Genomic DNA, 14,748 nt, shown 5'->3' with positions numbered 1-14,748 from the left:
TGGTTGTCAGTCATACTTAGAGGAGGAGCAAAGACGAGGAGTCTTGATGCGAGGACCTTTGGAGGCCTAACTTTTGACTCGAGTATTAGAACAGGACAAAATCAGCGCCAAATCAAAGCTCGTACAGAGAACTATATCACTTTCTTTAGAGCAAATTAGGAGTGTCCAAGGGCTGCACAGCCAGGTCATGCCAGCTAGCACAGTTGTGTCAGCCACTACATAAAGCTTAGGAGCCAACATGGCCATGTTGCTCCTCAATGATGATTTAAGGATTTTGTTAGCCGCCCCATCTTTTTAGAAATTTCTGTTAAGGCTTCCTTACCTTTTAGAAAGCTCTTTCAAGGCTTTAATACTATAAATAGAGACAAGGGATGATGGTTAAAAGGTATCAAAGAGTACCGAGGGTGATTGGCGAGCTTAAGAGGATCTCCCGATACCGTGACAGGGGATTGAGGAGGAGGCTACAATGAAGGCAAGAAACTACGACGTTGATGTCTGATAAATCTAAGTAGTTTTTTTATCTTAGGATTAGATAGTAACTTGGAGTTTGTGTTGATGAAATAAAAGCACTGCCCTTGTTTTATTTATGACACATATTGATTGTGATCGATTTTAGTCTGTTCATCTCTCCATCCATAAATGTGTTGTTGGATTCGACTTAGATAGTAACCCCTTTGGGATAGAGAGGGTTGAACCCTAGCCGTTATCATTACATATAAATACACGATTGGATCAAATGAGAATAGGGGATGCCCTCATGGGCAAACTCTTATTTTCTAGTCTATGAAATCGACTTGAAGGTTCCTAACTCGAAGTAGGAGTAGCATCTAGCTGGATTGTGGGGCTCTAGTGATAGGGGCAGACCATTAAAATGCCCCTAGTATTGCTATTGTGAAAGCAGTTGACCTCATCATAGAGTAAGGATAAGGTCTGAGGATCATGACACTCTAGTGACAGGAGCAGACCATTAAAATGACTTTAACACGCTACCATGAAGACGGGAGACCATCTTGAGGCTTTCAAAATTCATCAAAGAGCCTAAGGGATCTATCCTAATCCACTCTAATGGGTTGCGATTAGGATAGATACATTGGTATTTTCATACTTTTCTTTATCCCATAAACACACTTGGATAATCCCTTCATAATCGTACATTGAGATAAAACCATTGCTTTCGTCAACCATTTACCACAATGAAATCGAAATCCTATGATTGCCTTCCATATTAGCTTTCTCACCGTTCTTGCTCAATCACTCTCGTTTCTCTTTCAACATCTTTTTTTTTTGATTCTCTAGATAATATACTTCATGAATATTTGGTACTCAATAACACAGGCTTAGAGGATGATAATATTTTATTACTTGATGATACCGTGCACTTGTACGATTAGACGACATCACCTCTTGACATGCGAAGGAACACGATAGTTATCATAACATGTGAAGGGACACAGAGGTTACAATGGAACCCTTTAAAAAGATGCATCCCTTGGGCTTCTCTCCATGAGGTGTGTCTCTTAGGTTTCTCTCATCTACTTTGCTCTATTTTTATTCATTTCTTTCTATTCTAGTATTTTGAGGTTCCATGATGACTTCGACATCATAGGAACCTTATCAGGATAACTCTTGATGAGCCCTTTGACGCTTGTTATTCTTTGCAAAGTCGGCCACATCACGAGAAGAAAATGAGGAGAAAGTTTCGGCGTCGCTCTTTAGTTCGATATGGATTTCTGTCACCGCATCATCGTGGTGAGATTTCTTCACCACGTCAATATCCTTGGGTTAACATGTGATATCTTAAAAGTTTACTCTATTATATGTCTCCAATATCATCTCGACTTCCATTACCACTCACTTTTACAAGGCCTAGCATGAGTGAAATTAAAAGAGGTACGTATCAACCTCCCACATTGACGTATAATATTGTGCAATAAGGTTATTATTGTAAGTCAATTCTTACATTTTTTTTGTTGGTTAATTAGCAAATAGTAATTAATTAATGCTAAGTATTAATTGTTAAATATTTATCCATTAAAAATTAATGGGACCCCAATACTAATGTGTATATCCAGTCAACATGGCAGAAAAATTAACATTGAGAAACGAAGGAACATCACATTGCGAGGAGATCTAGATCATGGTAGTAGTGGTGCATATTATACAATTGAAAAATTACGTTTAAAGGCAATGATAATGATATAAACTAATTAAAACATAATTTAAAAGGTCGAGTACGGTAGACTTATGACTAATATGTATAACCTGAAGGCTTTTGATGTTAATCTTTAACGTTAGATATTTAATTGATAGTAAAAGATGAAATCGTCACCTTGACAATTAACCCCTCCAAAGTAGCTAGCCCTCCACTACCCGACACAAATGGGTCACTATCTAGAGTATGCAATACCTAATATGCTAGCTAGCAGCCTAGCTACATGGTACTAATTTATCATAGTGCAACACTATAGTTGACATAAGGCCGGAGCTAGACCTTCCTATATCATCTTGCATGTCGACTCATTCGTCTTGTTAGCATAGTTCTTTCGAATTCGCATGGTCCAAAAGATGGCAAATTTCAAATGCATTGACTAATCGATAAAAAGTGGAGCAACTTCAAAAGGCAATGCATGATAGCTAGCTTTCATGAAACACAGTTAATACACATCAAATTGGAAGCACACGTAACCCTATCGACTTCGACCTGGTTTAGGGTTGCATATCCCACAAGTTTTGGGCGATCTCAATTAGCTTTTTGACTAACTTTACAAGAAGGTGAAACCCTTTTGCAAGTATTAACAACGTGTATGAACATAACACCTTCCCCAAAAGACAGCACTAAGTCCACTTTAACGTGAAACATAATCCATGCATGAGGCCTTAATTAATTGCCAAATACATTGTGTTTCACCAAATCACCACTAATCTATATATCTTAAACTAATCATAAAGTAGAAAGCTCTATTTAGTAAATAAATCGCTTGAGATTTCATTAAGATTTCATGTTTCTGAACAAAGTTAATTGCAAGAGTAGAAAATGGAAGGGTTTGGCCAATGTTTGTATTGTGGAAATATTTGATTAGTTATTTTATAGTATTTTACAAAGAGTGGTGGGGTTATATATATGTATGCATGTGTGTGTTGCCAAGGCTGACTTTGTATGGGCACAGTGGGTGAAGGCAAAAAGGGGGAGACACGCCCCACTATGTGTGAATCCTATCCAATTAATGAACTTTAGGGTTTCAATCAAATTTAAGCCTAACACACTTGAATCTCACTTTCCATTGTCAATAAACAATTGTTGAGAGGGTTTTTGTTTTGTCTTTTTTGTTGCCTACGGTAGGCAGTTCATCGATCACTTAGTGTGATTTAACACTTTGTTTGCTTCAGGGTGGTGCCTTGATAATAATTCAATGACACCTTAATGATTATTTAGTAACACTTAGAAGGAATTGATAGCGCGCATCTTTGTTACTATTAAGTAGCATATTGATAATTGTTTGAGTTGAGGAAAGTGTGTAGGAGCGAGTTATAGACCTATTATAGGGTTTGTGTGTATCATATAGTGTGTGAAGAAGGCTTACGAATAAACTAATGTAGTAGCTAACAACCACAAAATTAAATGCTTAATTAATATTATTTCGCCTATCGTAACATTGAGCTCAATAAAAGTATAATTGTGATGAGGATCTTCACTGTCACCCATCTTTTGTAGTTCAATCTATTTCCTTAAAGATTCGAAACTAGAGTTCAATTACCGAATGCATAGTTTTAAAAAGAGTAAAATGCAATGATATATATACATTTTCAAACCGGAAACCCAAAGCATTATGAGGCAATACTAGTCTCATTTATTATTGTATAGAGGCATAATTTATTTAACCTATAGCTCTAAATTTAAAGGAACCGAAGGGGTTTAAGAAGAGGTTAAGATCAAGTTTCTATGTTCAAGTTTTAAAATATTAACCCCAGATTGAATACTACAACGAAATCATATTTTTAGTAGTATATTGTTGCACTATCTGTATGGTCAAAAGCATAGTACCACGACCATTGTAAATCTCAAACGTATGGCCTAAGAAGGGGAAAAATTTGATCTCTATGTTTGGAAGATATGTGCCCTCCCCCATAGTGGTCAACTACAGTTTTTCGATTTACTTTCTCACAAATGATCGTGGGACCGACCGTGTGGAGCCACTGAGTGGCGGATTCCACCTTCTGCTACAACAAAGAAAGGGGGGGGAAAAATCCAAAAAGAACCATTGAGCTTCGTGATACATCTCTTGTAAAATTTAGTACATTATTTTGTGAAAAGCACAAAGTTTACACCTTGTATAATTTTAATATTTATCATGTTTTTTTTAAAATCTGTATAATTAGATATAGGAAAACTCAACTAAATAATCACTAAATCCCATTACATAGGGACTTTTATAGTAAAAGGACTAAAAATAATAACATTTTTACTAAAATGTATCTTCTATTATTGAAACAATATTGGGGCTCATAATTTTATTGTATCTTTATATTAAATTGGAAAAATATAATATTTGTGAAAATGACTAGTTCACTAAAAAAATAATTTCTTGTATAATTTTGAGGTGGGTCATTATACATCATACACCTTTACTCCAAACACAAATGTGAAAAAGGGGGCAAATACTATTATTATACAATGCACATGCAACCAACCATATATAGTTTGTTTTGTCCTTAGCTAAGACATTTTCAGTCCACAATCTATTAAAAGAATACAACAAAGGCATAAACTCTTTGTTAGTTGCCATTCTTTGACCAACAATGTGAAGATATGTGGTGGTGGTGTCCTCTAAACCTTTTCTTGACACCCATGGATTTGAGAGCCTTTTGGACCCCACAATGTCACATTAAAATGGATCAAAAATTTCATTATATAATGCACAACTATGCTCCCTTTTCCATTTGATATTGAGATGGTGGAGCACATAAGGATGTGTTCACTTTGTGGTCTATACTTGGCCCTTATTGACCATCATAGTGTTATTATTGCAACTATAGTTCTAATGATAGGAAAATAAATAATAATAATAAAATATGATAGAAAACATGAAGTCGTACGAAACACTTACTTCACTAGTAGCTATGTCTTATAGTAGCAACTCTAGTAGTGCACCTAGTAATCTAACTCGTATAATGTTAGTAAAACTCATTAAAATTATAAATATTTGGAAAGAGAACTTAAATTAGAAAGATAAATGTAGATACACCTTAATCTTCTGCAAAGTGAGTTTATTCATCACTATAACTATGCAAGGTTTGACATGTAATATGCTCGACGATTGCAATTGGAGCCTCGACAAGCTACTAGTTCCGAGGTAAAGTTTTCACTTGTAGATTTTGATAAAATGGAGTTTACTAAGATGCTAAGAAAGGAAGAGGGCAGGGGATCGGAATGAATAACAAAATTATATACGTAGCTCTTACATCTTTTTGTTATTTTTTCTCATTCTCCTAGTATTTTTTTTTCATCCAAGTAAATGGACCCTAAAATCTCATCAATAATTAGGGGTAAATAAAAATTCAATTAAATCGAATACACCGATCGAATTTAAAATTTTAATTTGGTTATTTTTAAATTTTAATTAATTTTTCTAAAAAAATTGATTAATCCAGTTAATTCAGTTCGATTTCGATTTTAAAATTTCTTATTCGATGAAACCGAATAAACTGAATTAATTAAAATAAAAAAATAATTTATAAATTTCTAAGTAAGTAAACTTATAAATCTCTAACTAATTATTAAATTTTTTATAAAAAAATATTTAAAAAATTTAATTATTTTAGTTAATTCGATTAGTTAAAAAAATTCAAATGCCCTATCAAGAATTTCTCTTCTTAATGCCATCACAAAACTCCCTCTCTTTATTTTTATAGTCATGTCATGGGTACAATCACACATTATAATCATCATATCTTGTTGGATAGTTGATAGCATTTAGAGAGGGTAAACAAACACTTGTCTTTTTCATTTTCATCCTACTATCAGTATCCGATTTGCCCCAGGTCAGCAAAATGCACCTACTAAGTATATGCCTGACTTTTCTCTGTGAGATGCGCCCCTTGGGTTTCTCTCCGTGAGCATCCCTTGGACTTCTCTCTGTGAGATGCATCCCTTAAGCTTCTCTCCGTATATAAGGGAGGTGATGTTATTCCTACGAGAGGATAATCTCTCTACTATATAATCTGCTTTACTCTATTTTTCTCCTCGGGTATGATTTAAGCATCGGAGGGGCCTCATCGACGACTTTCGGCGAATCCTTAGACGCATATTATTCTTCATAGAGTCGACTATGCCATAAGGAGAAACTTCGATATCATTGCTCCGTGGTGCGGAGGTAGATTTTTGTCGTATTATTTTGATGTCATTTGTGAGAAAACAAGCAGAAGGCATTGAGACCAAAGATGTGAAGAAAGAAAAGGAAAAGAGCAACCACTCATCTTACCCAAGTGTCTAATCGAAGCATCCTCTAGGCAGATTTTTGATTTTTTTCGTCACGCCAGGTTTCTATAAGAAAACTTAATCTATTGATTTCATGGATATCTACTGACCCCGGAAGTAATCAATGCTAGGACCTTGCGAGCAAGAGGGGAGTAATAGCTCCGATCGCTTCCTCTTGAATGCATGTTCATCATTTGGATGCACAACAAAAATCTTGACTCAAACTTGCAGTGCGGCTATGAACCAAGTAAAACCACCTTGTCTCTTTTCATTTCTATTGTCTATCTTTCCATTGTACAACTCTATTATTCAAATGAATTTCTAACGCGTATGAAGCACGCTATTCACACTACAAAAAAAAATAAATTTTTAGGGATGAAAATTTTTTGTCGCAAATCTGCAACGAAATTTACGACAAAACTAATTTTCATCGCTAATTTGCAACGAAATTTACTACGAAGCAATATTTGTTGCAACTTTTGCAACATATAAAATTTGTTGAAAAAATCATTGTAAAATAATTTTTTGTCACAAAATTTATCGTAAATTGATGACGAAACATTTTTTCGTTGGCAAATTTGCACGAATATATGTTTCATCGCCAAATTTTGGCAATTTGGCGATGAATCACGGCTTCGTCGCTAAAATTTGGCGACGAACATGGTATTCGTCGCCAATTTGGCGATGAAACTTAAAATTCATCGGCAAATTGGCGACGAATTCTGCAACAAAAGCCTTTCGTTGCCAAAATTAACTCAAAAACTCTAGATCTATGCCAATTCACTTACCTTTTTAGAGTTTTTAGCTTTCTCCCTTTCTCTCTTGTGCGATCTACTCCCTGTAGGGATCTATATGCGCCAAAAACAGTTTTAGCCACATAAACGCAGCGGAAAAAGGATCCCTCCAGAAGATCCATGTGAAAAACCATACTCGTTTTATAGATCTATCTACTGGAATCGAGGTTACCTTCGATGCGAGCCCTTCGCAATCCCGACAGCAACTTTTGCCTTCAAAAATCAGCGGATCTCAGCGCGATCAGTGTGTTCGTGCCTCCACGGTATCCACACGAACACCAAAATGGAGAAGAACCAAACTGCGGTACTAGCCACAAGGGTTGGTTCGGCCAAGGTGGTAGAAGAGCAAGGGAAGATGATCACCCCCAAAAAACCTCTCGGTCACCCACTCCAAGAAGGGAAGAAAAACCTTATTAATCCCATCATTAATCGCATTAATGATGGCGTTAAAGCCTAATTAATCCCATCATTAATCCCATTAATGATGATGACTTTATTCCATGTAATTACACCTAAATAATCCCCTCTTAAGTGATCATGCAACTCCCTTTTTAATGGATCTGAATTTGATTTGAGTCCTACTCAAGTCTCACTCCAAGAAGGGAAGAAAAGCCTTATTAATCCCATCATTAATCACATTAATGATGGCTTTAAAGCCTGATTAATCCCATCATTAATCCCATTAATGATGATGACTTTATTCCATGTAATTACACCTAAATAATCCCCTCTTAAGTGATCATGCAACTCCCTTTTTAATGGATCTGAATTTGATTTGAGTCCTACTCAAGTCTCACTCAATCCTACTTGACTTGAGTCCAACTCGAGTCCAACTCGAGTCTTATTCAATCTGATTTGGCACTAAGGGCTGACACTAACACTCCCTCTGTCGTCGCCAATTGCCGAAAAACTCCTATTTTTATCGGATTTCTTCAACGAAGGCAGCCTCCATCACAGGTATCATCTTCCTCCCCTCTTTTTCCCAGCGTCGGTTCTTTCTTGCGCAATTTGTTGGCCGCGGCGGCTGCAAGCCGTTGGCCGTGGCGGTTGTTGGCTGTGCCAGTTGCTAGCCGGTGGCCGGTGGCTGCGACGTTTGGTGGCCAGTGGCCATGCCGGCTGGTGGCTGGTGGCTGCTGGCCGCGCCGACAAATTTTCTAGTTTTTTGTTGGACCATATTAAATTAAGGTGTTGATTATAATTTTTTGTTAATATTTATTATTCTAATTTAGTTTGAATTAATTAGACTAAACCATAAACCCTAAAATCCTAAAATCCTAAATCGTAAACCCTAAACCCCTAAAAAACTAAACCCTAAATAATCCTAAAATCCTTAACCATAAACCCTAAACCCCTAAAAAACTAAACCCTAAATCTCAAATCCTAAACCCTAAAACCCTTAAACCCTAAACCCTACACCCCTAAACCCCTAAAAACCTAAACCCTAAACCCTTAAACCCCTAATTAAGTAAAAATTATTACAATTAAGTAAAAATTATAATTTATGAGATTAGAACAAGTTATGATGAACTAAGTAAGAATTATTGATGAATTATATTTTAATATGTTGGAATTTATGGGTTCAGGAAAAATACAAAAAGTATAAAGTTGGATGTATAACAAGAATTTACCTGAACGTAGAGGTTTGACCGATGAATTTATTGTGGGATTAGAATAATTTTTTGAGTTTGCTTCAAATAATGTTGATTTTATGGATGGAGATAAGATAAGATGTCCATGCAGAAAGTGTCACAATGATAAATTTTTACAATGTGATAAAGTACAAGAACATCTTTGTAGATTTGGTTTCACTCCCAATTATTATAATTGGACTTCTCATGGTGAACCGTTCATATCTGATGTGGATTATGGACAAAACATACAATACTCAGCCATGGGAGATTAGAGTTATTATGATCAATTTAATCCATATCAGAGGATGGTAACTGATGCTGCGGTCAGAATTTCTTTGCTGAACCGAGTGGTCCAAGTTCTAGTTTTCCTCCAATGGTTGAACAAATATTTACTCCTTATGCTTATGCATCACCGTTGGAGGAGACACAAGTACCAGGAGTTGGTGAAAATTTGAATAATGAATTATATCTCAAATTTCAAGAATTATTGAGTGCTGCAGATGAACCATTGTGGGTTGGTTGTGACAATCACAGTAAACTATCTATTACAACAAGATTGTTGAATGTCAAAGCAGAACATAATGTGTCTGAAGATTATTTTAATGATTTTATTTAAGTTATGGGAGAGGCATTGCCACGTGATCACATAATGCCTAATGATTATTATAATATGAAAAAACTCGTCAAAGACTTAGGTCTTCCAGTGGAAAGAATTGATGTTTGCAGAGATGGTTGTATGTTATATTGGGGTGATGATGAAAATGCAGAAGTTTGTAAATTCTGTAATCAAGCTAGATACAAGCCTACTAGAAGGAGTCAACAGCGACGTAAAGCATACACTCAGTTGTTTTATTTGCCTTTGACTCCTAGGCTACAAAGACTTTATGCATCAAAAGTCACTACTCAACACATGACTTGGCATGCAACTCATCAAACAGAAGAGGGATTAATGTGTCATCCATCAGATGGACAATAGTGGAAAAATTTTGATAGAACATATCCTGAATTTGCGAAGGAAACTCGAAACATTCGGTTAGGTCTTTGTGCTGATGGATTTGCTCCATTTGGTAAATCAGGAAGAAATTATTCTTGTTGGCCAATTATTATAACTCCGTATAATCTTCCACCTGGAATGTGCATGAAAACACCGCATATGTTTTTAACATTGGTTGTGCCTGGTCCACAAAATCCAAAGAAGTTAATAGATGTTTATATGCAACCATTGATTGCAGAGCTGAAACAACTATGGATGAAGGTTTTCCTACCTATGATGTGCATACTGATCAGATGTTTATAATGAAGGTTGCACTTCTTTGGACCATAAATGACTTTCCTGCTTATGGTATGTTATCAGGATGGAGTACCGCTGGGATTTTAGGATGTCCAATATGTATGGAGAGATCAAAATCAATCAGATTGAAACATGGAAAGAAGCCGAGTTATTTTGATTGTCATAGATAATTTTTACCATAAAATCATAATTTCAGAAGAAATAAAGATGAATTCACAAAGAATAGAATTGAAAGAACACCCCCGCCACTGAGATTAACAGGTCAACAGATCTGGTATAGAGTGCATAATTTTTCATCTGTTATTGAAGATCCACATGGTACCCCTTATGAATATGGAAGTACACATAAATGGACTAAACGGAGTATATTTTGGGATTTACCATATTGGTACAGTCATTTGATTCATCATAATCTTGATGTAATGCATATTGAGAAGAATATTTTTGATAATCTGATTAATACAGTCATGGATATCCCTGAAAAAATAAAAGATAATTTGAATGCAAGAAAAGATATGCGACTCATTTGTAAAAGACCTACTCTTGATGTTGATGAAAGTAGTAGGGGACCAAAGCCAAAGGCAGTTTATACATTGAATAGAGATCAGAGACGTGTTCTTTGTGAATGGGTGAAATCTTTGAAATTTTCAGATGGTTATGTCTCTAATCTTGGAAGATGTGTCGATTTGAAGGAATGTAAATTAATTGGTTTAAAAAGTCATGATTGTCATATATTTATGGAAAGACTCATTCCTATCGCTTTTAAGGAGCTGTTACCAAATTTTGTATGGGGTGTCATTACGGAGTTAAGTATTTTTCTTCATGATATTTGCTCAACAGTTTTGAAATACTCACACATGGAGACGTTAGAGCGAGAAATTCCAATAATTTTATGTAATTTAGAAAGGATCTTTCCACCTTCATTTTTTGATTCGATGGAACATCTTTTGGTTCACTTGCCTTATGAAACCAAAGTTGGAGGTCCTGTCCATTTTCGATGGATGTATCCATTTGAAAGGTAAAATAATATTACTTATATACTTTGTTGTTTCATATATATTAATGTCTAATATACTTTATTTTATTACAATCAGATTTCTATATCATCTGAAGAAAAAAGTAAAAAATAAGGCTCATGTTGAAGCCTCTATTGTTAATGCATACATTGTGGAGGAAGTAACAACTTTTGCATCATATTATTTTGAGCCTCACGTCCGAAGCAAAAGACAAAGAGCGGGAAGAAATGATGAGGGCCCTATTGATCCCAATTTGATAGCATTTTCAATTTTTAATTACCTTGGTCGGCCAAGTGGACCATGTAAAGAGAGATACTTAACTGGTCAAGAATGGCGCGCAACCCACACATATATTTTACTGAATTATCCAGAAGTAACACCATATTTTGAGTGAGTATATATTTTATATTTTTTTCATTCGGTTGTAAATAATTTATGTTATAATTATTATTTTTATAGGATTTTTCAGAATTTAAACTCTGAAATGGCAACACAAGAGTTTAATAACTTCTGCGATGAAGAATTTGCACCATGGTTCAAAACATATGTGAGTATAAAAATTTAAATTTGCTCAACATATATTTTGACTTATAATTAATTTTGGAATTTGATTTTAGATTCAGGCTAATCAAGCTCACGTTGAACAAGAATTGTTATTTCATCTTTCATGGGGTCCAAAAGCAATGGTACGGACTTGGCCAGCATATTTCATAAACGGATATAATTTTCATACTCAGGAATATGGAATGGGGAAGGCTACAATGAATAGCGGTGTTTGTGTTCAATCATCCAATGATGGAGCTGCAAGTAATGATTTTTATGGGTTATTGGATGAAATTATAGAGGTGGAATACCCAGGTCCAGAAATTTGAGTTGTTTTATTTATGTGTCGCTGGTTTGACCCTGTCAGAGGGATGAAGGTGCATCCACGGTATAATTTGGTTGAAATTAATCATAAGAGATTATATAAGAGATATGAACCATTTGTGTTGGCACAACAAGCAATTCAAGTATTTTATGCTTCATATCCAAGTTTGAAACGAGACAAAATTGATTGGTGGGTTGTTTGTAAAACAAAAGCAAGGAAAAAAATTGAAGAACGTTGGCAAGATAATGCATATCAACAAGACGAAGTTGTAAACACATTTCAGACCGAGGAATATCATATTCCTACATTACGAGATCCCAGCGGAGTAGTGATACCCGTAGATACAAGTGAAATTCATGAAAATGACGACGACGAAGATGAAGACGACGACGACGATGATGACGACAATGACGACGATGACGACGACGACGACGACGACCATGACCATGCCCACGACGACGATGACGATGATGATTTTGATTTTTCATGCTGAGTAAGTCAGGTTAAATTATAAAAATATTAATAATTCATTTTAATATATGGATATTGGAGTGTAGGTGTATATTTCATTTTAATCTGCAAATTTAGTTTTAATCTTCATAATATGCAAATTTTGATTTACTAGATAGATTTACAAAATTCTTAGTTTATTTTGTTGGTTATATATATATTGTCTTACAATATTTTAACTGCACTTTTTTTCCTTATAGATCATTACAGGTGACTTGGTGGTGTATTGATTTGACACATTCTTTGTAGATTTGGCATCATGGTAAGTTTTTTAATATTCCTCATTATGCAAATAATTTTTGTTTGATTTATCCTAATATATTTTTTTACAGTGGCGACGCGGTCGACGCAGCACCAGTCATGCACCTACAGCCCCCACTCCTTCAGGTGCAGCCCCCACTCCTTCAGGTGCAGCCCCCTCTCCTTCAGGTGCAACCCCCTCTCCAGGACCTTCCCATTCCCCAGGAGCCATGGAAGGTCCTTCGACTCGACAGTCCTCTGCAGATATCACTGATACACGAGAGTTGATATCCCCTCTCGGCGATTCGTAAGTATTTTAAATTAATTAATATTATCAATTATATCTTTATAATTATTTAACATCATTTATTTCATATTGTATTATAGTTTTACTGATTCTGTATGGGTTATTCACGGTATTAATCGAATCATGAATAACCTTTGGCGAGGGGATTCCATGACTTATACAAGCACTCCTGATTCCACCAAAGAGTTGTGGTGGAATGAATTTAAGGTAAACTATCCATATTTATTTAAGGTAAACTATCCATTTATTTATATATGATATTACTGTTGAATATATAATAAATTATTTATTTCTACTTTCAGCGGGTGTTCACTTGGGACCCTATTGATGAAATGGAAATTAGATAAATTTTTAAGAAAAAATATGGTGATCACATCCGCCATGTCCTTAATCATGCAAAAACAAGGGGAAAAAAGCCACCATGCATCACCGAGGAGAATTGGGTTCGGATCTCTCAGTTTTGGGAAACTGAAGAAAGCAGAAGGAGGAGTAACCAGAATAAGCTTAATCAAGCTTATAATTCTGGTGACTTATCTGCGACGTATGCGGGCGGCTCAATCAATATTGATGAGCATACGCGTAGATTGATAATTTTTTTCAACTACTTCAATTTTAATTTATTTTAACTTATTTTATTATTTCTAACAATGATTTTTTAGGCTAAGGAAATGGGGCGAGAGCCATATTTTATTGATACTTTTACTCGCACATTTCAAAAGAAAGATAAGAGTTGGAGCGGGGAGAGAGCAAAAGCAATTAAGGTTTAAATGTGTATCTAAATATTTTTATGTGTTTAATTTCTCAAATATTACAACATATTAATATTTCTTTTGATAATACAGGATAAATATGATGAGCTCGAGCTAGCACAGCGAGCTTTCAAGTGCTAGCTCTGAAAATGATGGATCTGAGCCCTCAGTTGGGAATGATCTGAGTCTGTGGCTGGAGGCCAGTGGGGGATCCAAAGGTGGTGGAAGGATATTGGGTATGAGTTCTTTGAGCAGAACCCATAGAGTTGCTGGTACATCTTCTACCACCTCCCCAGCCGTCACGTCACAGATCCATAATTTGACTGAGGAGGTTACCCACTTGAAAGGGTTATTAATGCAACGAGATGAAGAAATGAGATAAAGAGATCAGGAAATGAGACAAAGAGATCAAGAAATTAATGAATTGCGAAGACAACAAAACCTGATCTTGCAACATCTTCAGTTGCAATCCGCTCCTCGTGATGATGACGACGACGACGATGATGGTGGTGGTTCCTCATGAGTTTTTTTTTTGTATGAATTTTTTACAATCATTATTTTTAATATTTATCATTTTATTAGAGCTGCAAGTTACTAATTTATAGATTTTTTTAGTAATACTGTTAATTTCTTTTTAAACAGGTTTTTTGAAGAAAATTCAGAAGAAGAGGTAAGTCTTTACATATTTAGTTTATAGGTTTTAGTTTTAATTTTAAGAATGATACTTTCTCTTTATCATGTTTTCTTATGCAGGAGAAGAAAAGATATTGACGGAGAAGGAAGCAGAGTCTCCGGAGAGCAAAAACGAGCACGATGATTCTATTGTATCTTTTCTTTATCCTCAGACTTCTTTACATTACTTATATT

The 14,748-nt window shown here is 35.4% G+C and overlaps 2 pseudogenes; both read left to right on the top strand.

The window, feature by feature from the left end:
• Positions 1–8,842: 8,842 nt before the first annotated feature.
• LOC141832631 (uncharacterized) lies at positions 8,843–9,763 on the top strand (annotated as a pseudogene).
• Positions 9,764–13,055: 3,292 nt separating this feature from the next.
• On the top strand, positions 13,056–14,404 carry LOC141832630 (uncharacterized; annotated as a pseudogene).
• The last annotated feature ends 344 nt before the right edge of the window (positions 14,405–14,748 follow it).

The sequence above is a fragment of the Curcuma longa genome, chromosome 7 (genome assembly GCF_044706935.1).
Source record: "Curcuma longa cultivar G26 ecotype Majalengka, Jawa Barat chromosome 7, ITB_CL_G26_1.1, whole genome shotgun sequence".
In the NCBI taxonomy this organism is placed as follows: domain Eukaryota; kingdom Viridiplantae; phylum Streptophyta; class Magnoliopsida; order Zingiberales; family Zingiberaceae; genus Curcuma; species Curcuma longa.
Note: the sequence above shows the minus strand (reverse complement) of the source record. Positions and strands in the feature narration are given on the sequence as shown.